Below are 18,502 nucleotides of genomic sequence, written 5' to 3'. Positions count from 1 at the left end.
AGGGAACTTAAAGATGCAATGGAAAGTATCAGCAACAGGTTAGACCATGCAGAAGAAAGAATTTCAGAGGTAGAAGACAAAGTTCTTGAGATAACTCAGATAGTAAAAGAGGCAGAAAAGAAGAGAGAGAAAGCAGAACGTTCACTGTCAGAATTATGGGACTTTATGAAGCGTTCCAACATACGAGTTATAGGAATCCCAGAAGGTGAAGAGGAATGCCCCAGAGGAATGGAAGCCATACTAGAGAATATTATAAAAGAAAATTTCCCAAATATCACCAAAGATTCTGACACACTACTTTCAGAGGGCTATCGGAACCCAGGTCGCCTCAACTCTAACCGAGCTTCTCCAAGACACATTGTGATGAACCTGTCCAAAGTCAAGACAAAAGAAAAGATTCTGCAAGCTGCCAGGAGTAAGCGCCAGTTGACCTACAGGGGCAAATCCATCAGAGTTACCGCAGACTTCTCTAATGAAACTTTCCAAGCAAGAAGACAATGGTCATCTACCTTTAATCTACTTAAACAGAACAATTTCCAGCCCAGAATTATGTACCCTGCTAAGCTAAGCTTCAAAATTGACAGAGAAATCAAATCATTTACGGACATACAAACATTGAGGAAATTCGCCACAACAAGACCAGCTCTACAGGAAATACTTCAACCTGTTCTGCACACTGACCACCACAATGGATCAGCAGCAAAGTAAGAACTCAGAAATTAAAGGACAGAACCTAACCTCCACACTGATGCAAAAGATAAAACTAAGCAATGGACTCTCACAAAATAAGACAAATAGAATACTACCACACTTATCAATTATCTCAATAAACGTTAATGGCTTGAATTCCCCACCGAAGAGACATAGATTGGTTGACTGGATTAAAAAACACAAGCCATCCATTTGCTGTCTGCAAGAAACACACCTGGCTTCAAAAGATAAATTAAAGCTCCGAGTCAAGGGTTGGAAGACAATTTTTCAGGCAAATGGAATTCAGAAGAAAAGAGGAGTTGCAATCTTATTTTCAGATACATGTGGATTTAAAGCAACTAAAGTCAAAAAAGACAAAGATGGTCACTTTATATTGGTCAAGGGAAAAATACAAGTAGACATTTCAATTCTAAATGTCTATGCACCCAATTTAAATGCTCCCAGATTCTTGAAACAGACCTTACTCAGTCTGAGCAATATGATATCTGATAATACTATAATAACAGGGGACCTTAACACTCCTCTTACAGAGCTGGACAGATCCTCTAAACAGAAATTAAACAAAGATATAAGAGATTTAAATGAGACCCTAGAACAACTGTGCTTGATAGATGCATATAGAACACTCAATCCCAAAGATAAAGAATATATATTCTTCTCATCACCCCATGGAACATTCTCCAAAATTGATCATATCCTGGGACACAAAACAAATTATCAACAGAATCAAAAGAATTGAAATTTTACCTTGTATCTTCTCAGACCATAAGGCACTAAAGGTGGAACTCAACTCTAACAAAAATGCTCGACCCCACCCAAAGGCATGGAAATTAAACAATCTTCTGTTGAATAACAGATGGGTGCAGGAAGAAATAAAACAGGAAATCATTAACTTCCTTGAGCATAACAACAATGAAGACACAAGCTACCAAAACCTGTGGGATACTGCAAAAGCAGTTTTGAGAGGAAAATTCATCGCTTTAGATGCCTACATTCGAAAAACAGAAAGAGAGCACATCAACAATCTCACAAGAGATCTTATGGAATTGGAAAAAGAAGAACAATCTAAGCCTAAACTCAGTAGAAGAAAAGAAATATCCAAAATCAAATCAGAGATCAATGAAATTGAAAACAAAAGAATCATTCAGAAAATTAATGAAACAAGGAGTTGGTTTTTTGAAAAAATAAATAAAATAGATAAACCATTGGCCAGACTAATGAGGAATAGAAAAGTAAAATCTCTAGTAACCTCAATCAGAAATGATAAAGGGGAAATAACAACTGATCCCACAGAGATACAAGAGATCATCTCTGAATACTACCAGAAACTCTATGCCCAGAAATTTGACAATGTGAAAGAAATGGATCAATATTTGGAATCACACCCTCTCCCTAGACTCAGCCAGGAAGAAATAGAGCTCCTGAACAGACCAATTTCAAACACTGAGATCAAAGAAACAATAAAAAATCTTCCAACCAAAAAATGCCCTGGTCCAGATGGCTTCACTCCAGAATTCTATCAAACTTTCAAGGAAGAGCTTATTCCTGTACTGCAGAAATTATTCCAAAAAATTGAGGAAGAAGGAATCTTCTCCAAACCTGATACCAAAACCAGGAAAAGACCCAAACAAAAAGGAGAATTTCAGACCAATCTCACTCATGAATATAGATGCAAAAATTCTCAACAAAATCCTAGCCAATAGATTACAGCTTATCATCAAAAAAGTCATTCATCATGATCAAGTAGGCTTCATCCCAGGGATGCAAGGCTGGTTTAACATATGCAAGTCTATAAACATTATCCACCATATTAACACAGGCAAAAATAAAGATCACATGATCCTCTCAATAGATGCAGAAAAAGCATTTGATAAAATCCAGCATCCTTTTCTAATTAGAACATTGAAGAGTATAGGCATAGGTGGCACATTTCTAAAACTGATTGAAGCTATCTATGACAAACCCACAGCCAATATTTTACTGAATGGAGTAAAATTCAAAGCTTTTCCTCTTAGAACTGGAACCAGACAAGGTTGTCCTCTGTCACCTTTACTATTCAACGTAGTGCTGGAAGTTCTAGCCAATATAATTAGGCAAGACAAGGAAATAAAGGGAATCCAAATGGGAGCAGAGGAGGTCAAACTCTCCCTCTTTGCTGACGACATGATCTTATACTTAGAGAACCCCAAAGACTCAACCACAAGACTCCTAGAAGTCATCAAAAAATACAGCAATGTTTCAGGATATAAAATCAATGTCCACAAGTCAGTAGCCTTTGTGTACACCAATAACAGTCAAGATGAGAAGCTAATTAAGGACACAACTCCCTTCACCATAGTTTCAAAGAAAATGAAATAACTAGGAGTATACCTAACGTAGGAGGTGAAGGACCTCTATAAAGAAAACTATGAAATCCTCAGAAAGGAAATAGCAGAGGATATTAACAAATGGAAGAACATACCATGCTCATGGATGGGAAGAATCAACATTGTTAAAATGTCTATACTTCCCAAAGCAATCTACCTATTCAATGCCATTCCTATCAAAATACCAACATCGTACTTTCAAGATTTGGAAAAAATGATTCTGCGTTTTGTATGGAACCGGAAAAAACCCCGTATAGCTAAGGCAGTTCTCTGTAACAAAAATAAAGCTGGGGGCATCAGCATACCAGATTTTAGTCCATACTACAAAGCCATAGTACTCAAGACAGCACAAAAACAGAGACATAGACACTTGGAATCGAATTGAAAACCAAGAAATGAAACTAACATTTTACAACCACCTAATCTTTGATAAACCAAACAAGAACATACCTTGGGGGAAAGACTCCCTATTCAATAAATGGTGTCGGGAAAACTGGATGTCTACATGTAAAAGACTGAAACTCGACCCACACCTTTCCCCACTCACAAAAATTGATTCAAGATGGATAAAGGACTTAAATTTAAGGCATGAAACAATAAAAATCCTCCAAGAAAGCATAGGAAAAACACTGGAAGATATTGGCCTGGGGAAAGACTTCATGAAGAAGACTGCCATGGCAATTGCAACAACAACAAAAATAAACAAATGGGACTTCATTAAACTGAAAAGCTTCTGTACAGCTAAGGAGACAATAACCAAAGCAAAGAGACAACCTACACAATGGGAAAGGATATTTGCATATTTTCAATCAGACAAAAGCTTGATAACTAGGATCTATAGAGAACTCAAATTAATCCACATGAAAAAAGCCAACAATCCCATATATCAATGGGCAAGAGACATGAATAGAACTTTCTCTAAAGACGACAGACGAACGGCTAACAAACACATGAAAAAATGTTCATCATCTCTGTATATTAGAGAAATGCAAATCAAAACAACCCTGAGATATCATCTAACCCCAGTGAGAATGGCCCACATCACAAAATCTCAAAACTGCAGATACTGGTGTGGATGTGGAGAGAAGGGAACACTTTTACACTGCTGGTGGGACTGCAAACTAGTGCAACCTTTCTGGAAGGAAGTATGGAGAAACCTCAAAGCACTCAAGCTAGACCTCCCATTTGATCCTGCAATCCCATTACTGGGCATCTACCCAGAAGGAAAAAAATCCTTTTATCATAAGGACACTTGTACTAGACTGTTTATTGCAGCTCAATTTACAATCGCCAAAATGTGGAAACGGCCTAAATGCCCACCAACCCAGGAATGGATTAACAAGCTGTGGCATATGTATACCATGGAAAACTATTCAGCCATTAAAAAAAATGGAGACTTTACATCCTTCGTATTAACCTGGATGGACATGGAAGACATTATTCTTAGTAAAGCATCACAAGAATGGAGAAACATGAATCCTATGTACTCAATTTTGATATGAGGACAATTAATGACAATTATGTTTATGGGGGGGAAACAGAAAGAGGGATGGAGGGAGGGGGGTGGGGCCTTGGTGTGTGTCACACTTTATGGGGGCAAGACATGATTGCAAGAGGGACTTTACCTAACAATTGCAATCAGTGTAACCTGGCTTATTGTACCCTCAATGAATCCCCAACAATAAAAAAAATATATATATATATGGCACACTGGACATTAGGCATTAAAGGACAACAGTCATGTGAAACAGGAAACAAAGATGGTAAGTCTTACAATTGCCCCCAGATTACTGCCTTGAAAAAGTGCAAGAAGGAGAAACTCAGAGCCTGTTGGTCTCCCAGAGTTGAGAAGGCAGAGCTGAGAGTCCACGGAGATCCAAGTGGCAGAGCACAGGAGACAAAGTAGCAGAAAGGAGAGACCTGCACAGAGAAATGACCAGGAGATCTGGGGATAATCTGTGTATTTCCATCTAATACACAGATGAACATGATCAAAATGTGTGTGAGCCACTAGAAGCCAAGAAAAGAACAACCTGAAAGGATGAGAAGCTCACACAGTGTGGGAAAGACTAGCTGCTCCTACCAGCCAACATGGAAACCTCAAGATACCTGGGTAGAGTACACGGAAGGGTCAGGCACCGGTAGGGAGACATGATTAACCCCAGACTGAGCACTTCTTTGGTTCTGCCTAACAAGAACAAAATGATTTAAATTGTTTCCAATTAACTCAGCTGTGTCCCAGAACAAAGCCCAAGAATATTCATAATAATACCAAAATATCAAATATCCAACAAGATACTGGACCTCACAATGTTTGGCATCCAATCAAAAATTACCAAAATGGAGGGACTCTACCTAACAAAATCAAATATTTTGACAAAATCTTAATACTCTCATATTAACCTGAAATAAATTTACTTTCCAGGAAAAAAAATTACCAAAATGGCCAGATGTGATGGCTCATGCATATAATCCTAGCTCTCTGGGAGGCTGTGGCAGGTGGATTGTCCGAGCTGAGAGGTTGAAGACCAGGCTGAGCAAGAGCAAGACCACATCTCTAAAAACAGCAGGGCACTGTGGCAGGCGCCTGTAGTCCCAGCTACTAGAGAGGCTAAGGCAAGAGGATCACTTGAGCCCAAGAGTTTGAGGTGCTGTGAGCTGTGATGTCATAGCACTCTACCCAGGGTGACAAAGTGAGATTCTTGTCTCAAAAAAAAAAAAAAATTACCAAAAGCATAAGAAAACAGAAAAAGACAACTCAAAGAAGAAAAATTAAGAAATCAAAATGTGTAAGACACAGATATTATCATTAACAGAGGAGGAAAATAAAAGTTATTATAACTATTTAATGCTTTCAAAAAGTTAAACAGAGGCAGAAGGTATAAAGACTCATATTGAACTTTCAGAGATAAACACTACAAGGCATAAGATAAAAAATACCCAGGATAGAATTAATTAACTGCAGATTAGACATTAAAGAAAGAAGGGTTAGTAAATTTAAAGATAACAATTCAAACCATATGAAAGGAAACAGGAAGAAAAGAAAGTTGTTTGTTTTAATGAAAAGAGCATCAGAAAGCTATGGAACAATTTTACATGTCCTAATACGCATGTAACCAGAATCTCCAGGGTTAGGGGAGGGGAAAACCAAAAACTATTTAAAGAAAATATAACTGAGATTTTTTTCAAATAGTATGAAAACTATAAATCCACAAATATAAAATGCTCAATACATCCTGAGCACAAAACACATGAAGAAAACCACACCAAAATATATGATAATTATATTACTCAGAAACAGTGACAAAGAGAACATCTTAAAAGCAGACAGAGGAAAACAGACATGTTACTCAGTACTCAGAAAGAAGCTAAAATAAAGATGACAGCAGATTTCTTGTTGGAAATAATGTAAGCTAGAAGGCAGTAGAGCAACATTGTTAAAGTGCTACAAGAAAACTCTGTCAACCTAGACTTCTATATTCGAAGAAACTATCTTTTGATAAAGAGAGATATATAGGCTCAGCACCTGTGGCTCAAGCAGCTAAGGCACCAGCCATGTACACCTGAGCTGGCAGGTTCAAATCCAGCCTGGGCCGCCAAAACAATGACAGCTGCAACCAAAATATAGCCGGGTGTTGTGGCGGGCATCTGTAGTCCCAGCTACTTGGGAGGCAGAGGCAGGAAAATCGCTTTGAGCCCAGGAGTTGGAGGTTGCTGTGAGCTGTGATGCCACAGCACTCTACCCAGGGCAACAGCTTGAGGCTCTGTCTCAAAAAAAAAAAAAAAAAGATATATATAATATATAAATACCTCCCATGTGAATATATAAAGTATGTATCATATATGTGAAATCATACATACATTGATTCATATTATTAGACTAGCATAGATGAGGCTTGGTGCCTGTAGCTCAGTGGCTAGGGTGCTGGCCACATACACCAGAGCTGGCAGGTTCAAACCCAACCCAGGCCTGCCAAACAGCAATGACAACTACAGCCAAAAAATAGCCGGGCGTTGTGGCAGGCGCCTGTAGTCCCAGCTTCAGAGGCTGAGGCAAGAGAATCACTTAAGCCCAAGAGTTGGAGGTTGCTGTGAGCTGACACCACAGCACTCTAATGAGGGTGACAGAGTGAGACTGTCTCAAAAAAGAAAAAAAGAATAGCATAGATGGATGAAGAGAGGAAGGGAGTGAGTCTCACATCTCACTTCAGCCATGGTTGTATTTCTTTTCTCTTCTTTAAAGTTGAATTTAATTGTCATTATCTCTTCCTCTCCCATCCACTCCTTTTTTTTTTTTTTTTTTGTAGAGACAGAGTCTCACATACCACCCTCAGGTAGAGTGCCGTGGCATCACACAGCTCACAGCAACCTCTAACTCTTGGGTTTACGCGATTCTCTTGCCTCAGCCTCCCGAGCAGCTGGGACTACAGGTGCCCGCCACAACGCCCGGCTATTTTTTTTGTTGTTGTTGTTGCAATTTGGCCGGGGCTGGGTTTGAACCCGCCACCCTCGGCATATGGGGCCGGCGCCCTACTCACTGAGCCACAGGCGCCACCCCCCCATCCACTCCTTAAACCAGTACAATCTGCCTTTTGCCCTCTTTGCTCCCTCAAAGTACTCTTGCTTGACATCAATTTGAGCTTTGTCGCTACATATAATACATATGTTCTGACATTATTTTAGCAACTTCATTCATAATTGCCAAAACTTTGAATCTAGTAAGATATCCTTTAATAGGCCAATGGATAAATTATGGTATAGCCATATAATGGAATATTATGCAGAGATAAAATGAAATGAACTATTGAGCCATTAAAAAACATGAAGGAGGTTCAGTGCCTGTGGCTCAAGCAGCTAAGGCACAAGCCACATACACCTGATCTGGCCGGTTTGAATCCAGCCAGAGCCCACCAAACAACAATGATGGCTGCAACCAAAAAATAGCCGAACGTTGTTGTGGTGGGCCCCTGTGGTCCCAGCTACTTGAGAGGCTGAGGCAGGAGAATCGCTTGAGCCCAGGAGTTAGAGGTTGCTGTGAGCTGTGATGCCACAGCACTCTACCCAGGGTGACAGTTTGAGGCTCTGTCTCAAGAAAAAAAAAACATAATGGGATATTAAATGCATATTGCTAAGGGAAAGAAGCCAGTCTGAAAATGCTACATACACAATTGCACACAAACTTTATATGATTCCAAATAACTACACAATGATCTTGCCTATATTATGATCCAGTTGGATTTTTTGGATTATCTATTTTGTGTTTTTCCAGAAAAAGTACTGAACCTTAAGAAAAGCTATATAGGAGAAAATAGTTATTGTAAAATAAGGGATGTGATCCTATCATGTTGAGGTAGGAAGAGTATCAATCTGAGTCTTGGGGAGTAAAGGTTTGTTCCTACAATTGCCATAAACTGTTGACTTTGGGTCCATCGTGACTTTGGCAATTTTTGCTTTCTTCATCTCTAAAAAGGAGGAGATTAATAATGATGCTTCAGGATTCTCATCATCTTGTAGTTCTGATTCATTCTGTTTATACTGCCCTATGTGTTTCTACTCCTTTTTAGAACCATCACTTAGCTTCACCCAGGAAGAAGTCTGCAGATAACCCCACTCTAGTGCATCGAGTGCATTCTGCAGACGTTACTTCTAGTCTCTAGTCTTCACAATGATAAATCTGTATTGAATACATCTTAATGACATTTCTGCAGGGTTTTCAGTTTCATGAGAGATGCATGATTAGGGTCAGTCTGTGTGTCTCAATGTCTTGCCCACAGTCTCTATGTCCCAGGTTTTAGAGTCTGGATCACAGATACTGGGTTATTATCCTACTAATTCATACCTTGCCTCTCAGCTCCTTGAAATGATTTCATGGTTCTAGTAACAGATAACCCCCTTAGCAGATGCTGGACATTTGTCATCTAAGAAATTTCTGAAATGCAACTAAATAAAGACTACTTGTAGAGAAAAAGAGTCTATGATGTGCTATGGCTAAGGAAGCTGGTTTATGACTTGATATTTTCGGTATTAAATTTAGAAAGTGGCCACCAAAGGAAGTGGTGGAATCACCTCTCTGCTGCTGCCTCTACCTCAGCTCATCACCTTGTAAATTAGGTGACTGCATGGCTGATGAAGTAACTGTCCAAGTGTTGCTGTGGAATCCATTGTATGATCCACATTCTTTCCTAAGGTGAGTGACTGAGTCACTTTTCAGTAAGTTCTTTGGAATTTCAAATTCTGCCTGTTTCTCCTGCAGACTTGGTGAACCATGGCAGCCATCACTAATATATTCTAGGTTGCTCTGTTTTCCTGATGTGTTTGCCAACTGTCATTATCTATGCCTCACGCTTTGGTGCTTTTGTTTTTACATTTTTCCTCAGGCAACATGTATAGTGCTTATTCTACCTCACTTTTCTGTAATTTATCTGTATTCCATCTACGTGAACAGCCAGATTTGTGCTAGATCCATCTTTTTTCTAACATATCCACACCCAGGCAGGGAGAATTTTTGCCTTTGAGTAAAGTAGGTTTTCAAAAAGGGAAGATATGGCAGTCACGCCTGGCAACAGAGCAAGACTCTGTCTCAAAACAACACCACAGGTAAGTTCATGATAGGAAATGAAGAGAAAACAGACCCCTTACTTTACAGCCACTCTAAACTGACCCAATAAGCTGACTTGGATTTTCATTTAATTTTTTATTGATACATAATGGATATATAATACTATTTGGGGGATACCTGTGATAATTTGGTACTTTCCTATAATGTGTAAAGATCTAATCAGGGTAATTGGAATATTCATCACCTTAAATATTTGTTTTTTTCTTTTTTTTTTTTATTTATTTTTTTTTTTGTAGAGACAGTCTCACTTTATGGCCCTCGGTAGAGTGCCATGGCATCACACAGCTCACAGCAACCTCCAACTCCTGGGCTTAAGCGATTCTCTTGCCTCAGCCTCCCGAGTAGCTGGGACTACAGGCGCCCGCCACAACGCCCAGCTATTTTTTGGTTGCAGTTCAGCTGGGGCCAGGTTTGAACCCGCCACCCTCGGTATATGGGGCCGGCGCCTTACCGACTGAGCCACAGGCGCCGCCCAATATTTGTTTTTTTCTCATGCCAGGAACTTTCAAATTATTCTCTTCTTAGCCAAGCATTGTGGTGAGCGCCTGTAGTCCCAGCTACCCAGAAGACTGAGGCAAGAGGATCGCTTGAGCCCAAGAGTTTGAGGTTGCTGTGAGCTATGATGCCATAGCACTCTACCCAGGGCAACAGACTGAAACTCTGCCTCAAATTTTTAAAAAATTCTTAAAACCAGTGTATGGTGCCCCATGATCACATTAATGTACACAGCTATGATTTAATAATAAAAAAAATAAAATAAAGCCTTTACCATGCACACACACACACACAAAAAAAAAAGAAATGACCAACCAAGGGTCAAAGTATAATTTTCAAATATGACTGGCATACAAGCATTGGAAAAGCTTATGTACAGTGTATAGCTAGTTCATGCATAGATCAAAAATGATTTAATTTGTTAATGAGGGACAAACAGGAGATGACAAATTAGGTCAGAGGAGGATATATAAGAAAAAAATATGTATTTAGGCATGGAAAAATAAGACTGAAAAACTAAATTCAAAATGGTTAGTATCCTGTTAGACAGTACAATCCTAACTTTTGGGGGTTTTTTTCCTACTGGAAATAATTTATTTGCATTTCAACTAGACAAAACCTTTATCAATTTATTAATCTTCTATTCATGAACATCTAACTTCACACGATCTGGACCCAGTAAAAAGTAAATATTAAGTCAAAGTTATTTTTACTAAGAGCTGTGCTGTCCATTAGAGTAGCTACTAGCAACATGTGGTCACTGAGAACTTGAAATGTGGCTAGTCTGAATTGAAATGTTCTACAAATGTAAGCCAGATTTTGAAAATTTACCATTAAAAAAAGTAAACATTCTCATTTTTAATAATATTGGTTGTATATTGAAGTGATAATATTTCAGATACGTTAAGTTAAATAAAACATATCATTTTTTTTTTTTTTAATTCTCTGGCAGCGCCTGTGTCTCAGTGGGTAGGGAGTCAGCCCCATATACCGAGGGCGGTGGGTTCAAACCTGGCCCCTGGCGAACTGCAACAAAAAAACAGCCATGCGTTGTGGCAGGCACCTGTAGTTCCAGCTACTCAGGAGACTGAGGCAAGAGAATTGCCTACGCCCAGGAGTTGGAGGTTGCTGTGAGCTGTGACACCACAGCACTCTGCTGAGGGTAGTAAAATGAGACTCTGTCTCTACAAAAAAAAAAAAAAATTTTTAATTTTTTTCTTCTAGCTCTTCTGAAATGTGCAATAAATTATTAGCTAGAGTCGTCCTACTAATTTACCAAACACTAGCTCTTATTTCTTCTAACACTATATTTGTACTCAATCAACCTTTCTTCATCCTTCTCTCCCTCTACCCTCCATAGCCTCTAATAATCATTTTCTCTCTTCATGAGATCCACATTCTTAGCTCCCACATCCGAGTGAGGACACTGGATGTTTGTCTTTCTATGTTTGGCTTCTTTCACTTAACCTAATGACCTCCAGTTCTACCCATGTTGCTGCAAATTAAAGTATTTTATTCTTTTTATAATTAAATAGCATCCCATTGTGTGTGAATATATCACATTTTCTTTATCCATTCACCCACTGATGGGCATTTAGGGAATTCTATATTTCCCTATTATAAACAGTGCTGCAATAAACATGGGAGTGCAGGTATCGATTCGTTATATTTCCTTTCTTTTGGCTATAATCCCAATAGAGGAATCGTTGGATCATTTTATATTAATATTTTCAGTTTTCTTCAGAACTTCCATAGTGGCTATACTAATTTACATTCCCACCAACAGCATATGAATGTGTGAGAAGTCCCCTTTTTCCACATCCTCACTGGCATCTGTTATTTCCATCTTTTTGATAAAAGCAACTTTAACTTGGGTGAGATGATATCTCATTGTGGTTTTGATTTGCATTTTTCAGATTAATGATATTGAGCATTTTTTGTACACTTGTTGCTATTTGCATATCTGCTTTTGAGAAATACACTCTCTATTCATATCTTTTGTGCATTTTTAAATCAGATTTCTTCTAGTCATCACATGAATGGGTTTTGTTTCTGTATCTACTCTGTGCCTCAGGGATGTTTTAACTTCAGGCTCTCCTGATGCTTCCCATGGGTTGAGGTTGGGACCGTTCTCCTACCAGAGAACCCAAGAGGAAAAACTATTTGTCCACATTGATCTCATTTTTTCCAGTATAAAAATCATGAGGGGGTTGGGTGGCGCCTGTGGCTCAGAGGGTAGGGCGCCGGTCCCATATGCCGGAGGTGGTGGGTTCAAACCCAGCCCCGGCCAAATTAAAAAAAAAAAAAAAAAAAAATCATGAGGGGGGGAGCTTTCTGCACTAGTGGTGCCAGGCAGATTGGGTCAAGGGGCACCGCAATTATGGAAGCCCAATTGTCTTACCATATTCTCAGAGCTTTGTCATTCCCTGTGACCCCAAGAACTGACTCCTCTTCACATGGAGTTTGTATATTTGTTTTTAGTTTTCTGTAAGGAGTATTCCACTATTTTGAAACTAGAATTGATTGGGTTTTGAAATCATAGTTTATTTTTTTATTTAATATTAATGTTTTGTAATTTCATCAAAGTGCTGTAAGTATATGGAAAAATACATAAATAGGACAGAGTCCTGTGATAATAGATCTTTGTCTGCTCCCAGTTCTACTCATCAAAGACAACTATATCCATCTATTACAATGTATTATTGCTATTGATAAATCAATTGAGATATTTATATAGCTATTCCCTTGCCAGTTTGACGGATAAAAGATAAATCTCACATTGCTCATTCTATCACCTTCGAACAGTATATCTTTATTTCTCATGATGCCAAATTAGGATATTAACATCCCTACTGTTTTCTCCAATTCTGCAACTCCTCCTTCTAGCTCCCAGCTTCTTTCAAGTACAATTTTGCTTGTGTACTGCCAGGGTAAATGATTTTTGCATGAAGTAAGCATAATTAAAATTTTGTTCACTTATAGGGCGGCGCCTGTGGCTCAGTCGGTAAGGCGCCAGCCCCATATACCGAGGGTGGCGGGTTCAAACCCGGCCCCGACCAAACTGCAACCAAAAAATAGCCGGGCATTGTGGTGGGCGCCTGTAGTCCCAGCTACTCGGGAGGCTGAGGCAAGAGAATCGCTGAAGCCCGGGAGCTGGAGGTTGCTGTGAGCTGTGCGAGGCCACGGCACTCTACCGAGGGCCATAAAGTGAGACTCTGTCTCTACAAAAAAAAAAAAAAAAATTTTGTTCACTTATACATAGGTTAAAAAAATAGTTTTGATAGAAAAGTATAATTTCTACCACATTGAAATCACAAGAAACTACTTAATTTTAAAATAAAATGTAAATACAATTCACTGAAGAGTGAAGAAGTATGTCATGATTATTTTTCCTTCTCAGAAGTCCAACACATTGCCTTGATGGGAAATGTTCTTGGAATCTAACCAAATGGAGCCCCTACTCTTCCTTCCCATAGATTATTCAAAATTATGCCATATTCTACTTTTTTTCTTATTTTGACAATGAATTAAATAAGCAGTTTCTTAGTTTGAATATCCTGGCATTTTTATTTTTTCTAATTACAAGAAAAAAAACACAGACCTTTATTAACTTACTACTAAAATCCTCCAGATTCTCATTCATCCTATTCATTACAAGGAATCTACTCTCCTCCAAATTCTTTAGCACCCTATACCCTGATTAGAGAAAGAAAGATACAAGTGGACAAAGGGAGTACTGTGTTTAAATATCGGCGCTTTGTTTTACAAATGATATTGACAAACTTGGATGAATCTAGAATAAGTTAAACCAGATACCAGACTGCCTAAAAACTGAGTCATAGGAATATTTATTTTCAAAACTGAATATATTTAACCTAGAGAAAACGAGATTTTTTTTTTTTTTTGAGACAGTCTCACTATGTCACCCTTGGTAGAGTGCTGTGGCGTCACAGCTCACAGCAACCTCAAACTCTTGGGCTTAAGCAATTCTCTTGCCTCAGCCTCCCAAGTAGCTGGTACTACAGGCAGAGAAAGCAAGATTTAAGAAAATCAGGTTATCAGGTGGCATCTGTGGCTCAAAAGAGTAGGGCACCGGCCCCATATGCCGGAGGTGGCAGGTTCAAACCCAGCCCCCGCCAAAAACTGCAAAGAAAAAAAGAAAAAGAAAATCAGGTTATCTGTTTACAGATCTCAGAAAATGTGCTGTTTTAGATACAAACCATATGCTTTACTTTGAGACACAGTCTCACTTTGTCACCCTCCGTAGAATGCTGTAACATCATAGCTCACAGCAACCTCAAACTCCTAAGCTCAAGCATTCCTCGTCTCAGCCTCCCAAGTAGTGGGGACTACAGGTGTCTGATACAATGCCCAGCTATTTTTCTTTTTTTTTAAGAGATAGAGTGTCATTTTATCGCCCTCAGTAGAGTGCTGTTGTGTCACAGCTCATAGCGACCTCCAACTCCTGGGCTTAGGCCATTCTCTTGTCTCAGCCTCCCGAGTAGCTGGGACTACAGGCACCTGGCACAATGCCCAGCTATTTTTTTGGTTGCAGTTTGGCCAGGGATGGTTCAAACCCACCACCTTTGGTATATGAGGCCGGCACCCTACTCTCTGAGCCACAGGCGCCACCCAACACCCAGCTACTTTTAGAGATGGGGTCTTTCTCTTGCTCTTCCTCTATCTCAGGCGGGTCTCAAACTCCTGAGCTCAGGCAATCCACCCACCTCGGCCTCCCAGGGTGCTAGGTTTACAGGAGTGAGCCACTGCACCAGGCCTATGAACAATAAGCTTTTTATATAGCTTCATAAACAAAAAAAAGGACCAATATTTGAAAATTTCAGGGTGGTATATGTTATCACACTATCTCTACCTTTATAATCATAACTCCATCTAAAAGTGGCATAGCATATTTCTTATCACTGGATGTTTTCAAGTAGAATCCTGTTTAATGTAGGTCTGGAATATTCCATAGAAATTATGCTGTGGATAGAAGATGTTACTAAAAGCTTTCACATTTTCTTGAACACCTATATTCTGTGACTCTACACAAATCTAGCACATACTTACACATACTCAGTGTATTGTTTGTTAAATGCACATGTGAATCAGTGTTCTATGAGCATCTTGCCAGTTCTGGAAAAATTACTTTGCTATTTATTTCGTGTATTATCCAAGCTATTTGTTATATATCATTATATCTGTCTTCTCCTTGTCCCTCTTCTCTCCGTTTAGAGCCATTTAGGAGAAATTTTCTTGCTGGGGAAATCAGTGCATCCCAGAGTCAGACGGAAAAATGGAAGAGGCTTAAAACACTTTTATTTTGGCTCTAGAGAGACTGCAAAGCAACTGGCTCATACAAAATTTAATAATTACATGTGGTATCTTTATTTAACAGCTATCATTATGCCATTATATATCAGACTATAATCTACTAAAGTTTTCTTTCCTAATATTTGCAACTGATATGTGGAAATAATAGCATTCAGTGAGGAGTTATTTCACATGGTCCCTATTTCAGCAGAAACATCTTTCATATTCTCAACCCCTTCAAGTTCTAATGAATTATGTATTTATAGAGTTAGATACTGTATTTTGTCTAATAATTATATAGCTGATGATTTTGTAAGCAATAGTTTTTGTGAGATTGTTAACCCCATACCATCAGTGACAATAACAACAACAAAACTCTATGTGCTCAGGCACAAAATTTTATTTGGAAGCAGAATTTTATTTGGAAACTTTTTAAAATAATTTTGGTAAGGCCAGGCTCATGCCTATAATCCTAGCACTCTGGGAGGCCCAGGCAGTGGCTTGCTTGAGCCCAAGAGTTTGAGGTTGCTGTGAACTATGACACCATGGAACTCTACCCAGGACAACAGAGTGAGACTCTGTCTCCAAAAATAAATAAATAAATAAGAAATAGAAAAACTAGTCAGGCCCTGTGGCAGGCACCTGGAGTTCCAGCTGCTGCGGAGGCTGAGGCAAGAGAACTGCTTGATCCCAAGAGTTTGAGGTTGCTGTAAGCTGTGACGCCACAGCACTCTACGAAGGGTGATAAAATGAGACTCTGTCTCAAAAAGAGAAAGAAAGAAAGAAAAAATATATATATACACATAATTTTGGTATTTAATTTATAATTCTTATTTGTCCATGACTTCTCAATATAAGAGTATGTTTCCATTGTGCAATTATTTTTAACCCACTAAAAAAATTAAATAAGTTAAAGACAATAATCTTCCTAGCATTAAAATATTAAAAATACACACTCTTCCCCAGTAACACTCTGTCTTAAAAATATATATATATATATTACAAATATGAGAAAGTATCATGAAACTTGAACAAAGTACTTTAAAAGCTTAAGAATAGTATGCCTGAAGGAAATAAGTTGATAGTAACAGTATACAGAAGATGGTCGGATACAAGATTTCTTTCTTTTCTACAGTTTGTCTCCTCTTTTTCAGGGATTGGAATTACGCATACGTTAGTTAGAATTTTTTTTTGAGACAGAGTCTCACTATGCCGCCCTCGGTAGAGTGCTATGGTATCACAGCTCACAGCAAACTCGAACTCTTGGGCTTAGCCGATTCTCCTGCCTCGGCCTCCCGAGTAGCTGGGACTCCAGGCGCCCGCCACAACGCCCAGCTCTTTTTGTTCTTGTTGTGGTTGTTTTTAGCTGGCCGGGGCCGGGCTCGAACCCGCCAGCCCCGGTGTACGTGGCCGGCGCCGAGCCTGTGGGTGAGAACATTCCAAGACAGAACACAGTCCTGTGGTCTTCTTGGAAATCCGTACGGATAACATTTCAAGAGCGCTACCCTGTTGGTTTGACTGGATATTCATATAAACTTTTTTTTTTTTTTTTTTTTGGTTTTTGGCCAGGGCTGGGTTTGAACCCGCCACCTCTGGCATATGGGACCAGCATCCTACTCCTTGAGCCACAGGCACCACCCTCATATAAACTTTTTAAAAGAGGTGAGTGATAGAGCTAACCCTTATCTGTAAGTTCTGAATTTATATTGTTCCCCATCCTATGTACAAAACCATTTTTTCCTACAAATAGTTTTTTTTGTTTGTTTTACGTTTGTTGCGTTGTTTCCTGTAAAGGAAAGAACGTTTCATCATGATTTTTGCTTCAGCGGCTTTAGGAGAAATTAAAAGTCAACTCTGGATAAAAAAAAAGAGAGAATTTTCTGTCTCTTTAATCTCTTACCGTCCCTTATCTTGCGTCCTCATTTCTCTTTCTTTCTGTTTTTCTTTTCTTTTCTTTCACGTCAGAAGGGTACCGTGCGGACGTCGGAACAGGATCCGTGGGCGGCACATCTCACGCATGCGCATGAAAACCCAATCGTCGCGCTCATGAACTACAAAAGGATCCGCGTCTTCATTTTTCTATTGGCATATTTCTTGGATTTATCCTCCAAATTGGTCATTTTCTCAGTACAACTATATATAATCTATTGTTAAATTCATGTTGAGTTTTTAATATTCAGTTACTGTATAATTCAGTTCTACACTTTGCATTTTAGTCCCTTTTATTACATTGAATAAAAATTCCAGTTGCTGGATTAAAGATTCTAGTTCCTTTTTTTTGGTAGAGACAGAGTCTCGCTTTGTCGCCCTCCGTAGATTAATGTGGCGTCACAGCTCACAGCAATCTCCAACTCCTGGGCTTTGACTGAGACTACAGGTGCCCCCCACAATGCCCAGCTATTTTCTTGTTGCAATTTGGCCAGGGCCTGGTTCAAACCCGCCACCCTCAGGTATATGGGGCCGGCACCCTACCTGCTGAGCCACAGGTGCCCCCGTTTAGTTACTATTTAAAAGTTCTACTTGGTCACTTGATTGCTTGAACATTTTCGTGGCCATTGTTTTTAAAGTGTTGGTCTAGCTCTGACCTTTAACACATCTAGTTCTGTGAGACTGGCAACGTCCTTAGGTTCTTGCTAACTGCTTTCTGCTCAAATTTTCAGCCTTTCTAGCTTCCGTTTTCTCAATCAGAAAATGCCTTGAGAATATAAATGGCGCCGGATATTGAGCTCAAATCCTGGGATAACATTCTGTCTGGAAATTTGTTCCATCAAATCTTTGCTGCTTTAAAAGCTCTTCTGTCTCATCAAAAACTCATTTTTTCTTTTAGTTCTCAGTGGGAGGGTTGTTCCAGCATTATACAGCCTTGTTGCTTTCTTTCCATTATTTAAAAAAAAGTGGTTCATGCCTGTAATCTTAGCACTGTGGGAGGCTTAGGTGGACCCTTTGAGCTCACAAGTTTGAGATCAGCCTGAGCAAGAGAGAGACCCTGTGTCTAAAA

At 39.2% G+C, this 18,502-nt stretch overlaps 1 non-coding gene across 1 annotated transcript; it reads right to left on the bottom strand.

Annotated features, from left to right (window-relative positions):
* Nucleotides 1-17,463: 17,463 nt before the first annotated feature.
* Nucleotides 17,464-17,567, bottom strand: LOC128580353 (small nucleolar RNA U13). Its single transcript, XR_008378647.1, has one exon. It is a non-coding gene; the product is annotated as a small nucleolar RNA U13 (small nucleolar RNA).
* Between the last annotated feature and the right edge of the window lie 935 nt (nucleotides 17,568-18,502).

The sequence above is a fragment of the Nycticebus coucang genome, chromosome 2, assembly GCF_027406575.1.
Source record: "Nycticebus coucang isolate mNycCou1 chromosome 2, mNycCou1.pri, whole genome shotgun sequence".
Lineage (NCBI taxonomy): Eukaryota > Metazoa > Chordata > Mammalia > Primates > Lorisidae > Nycticebus > Nycticebus coucang.
The sequence above is the reverse complement of the archived record's forward strand: the minus strand, read 5'-3'. Positions and strand labels throughout refer to the sequence as shown.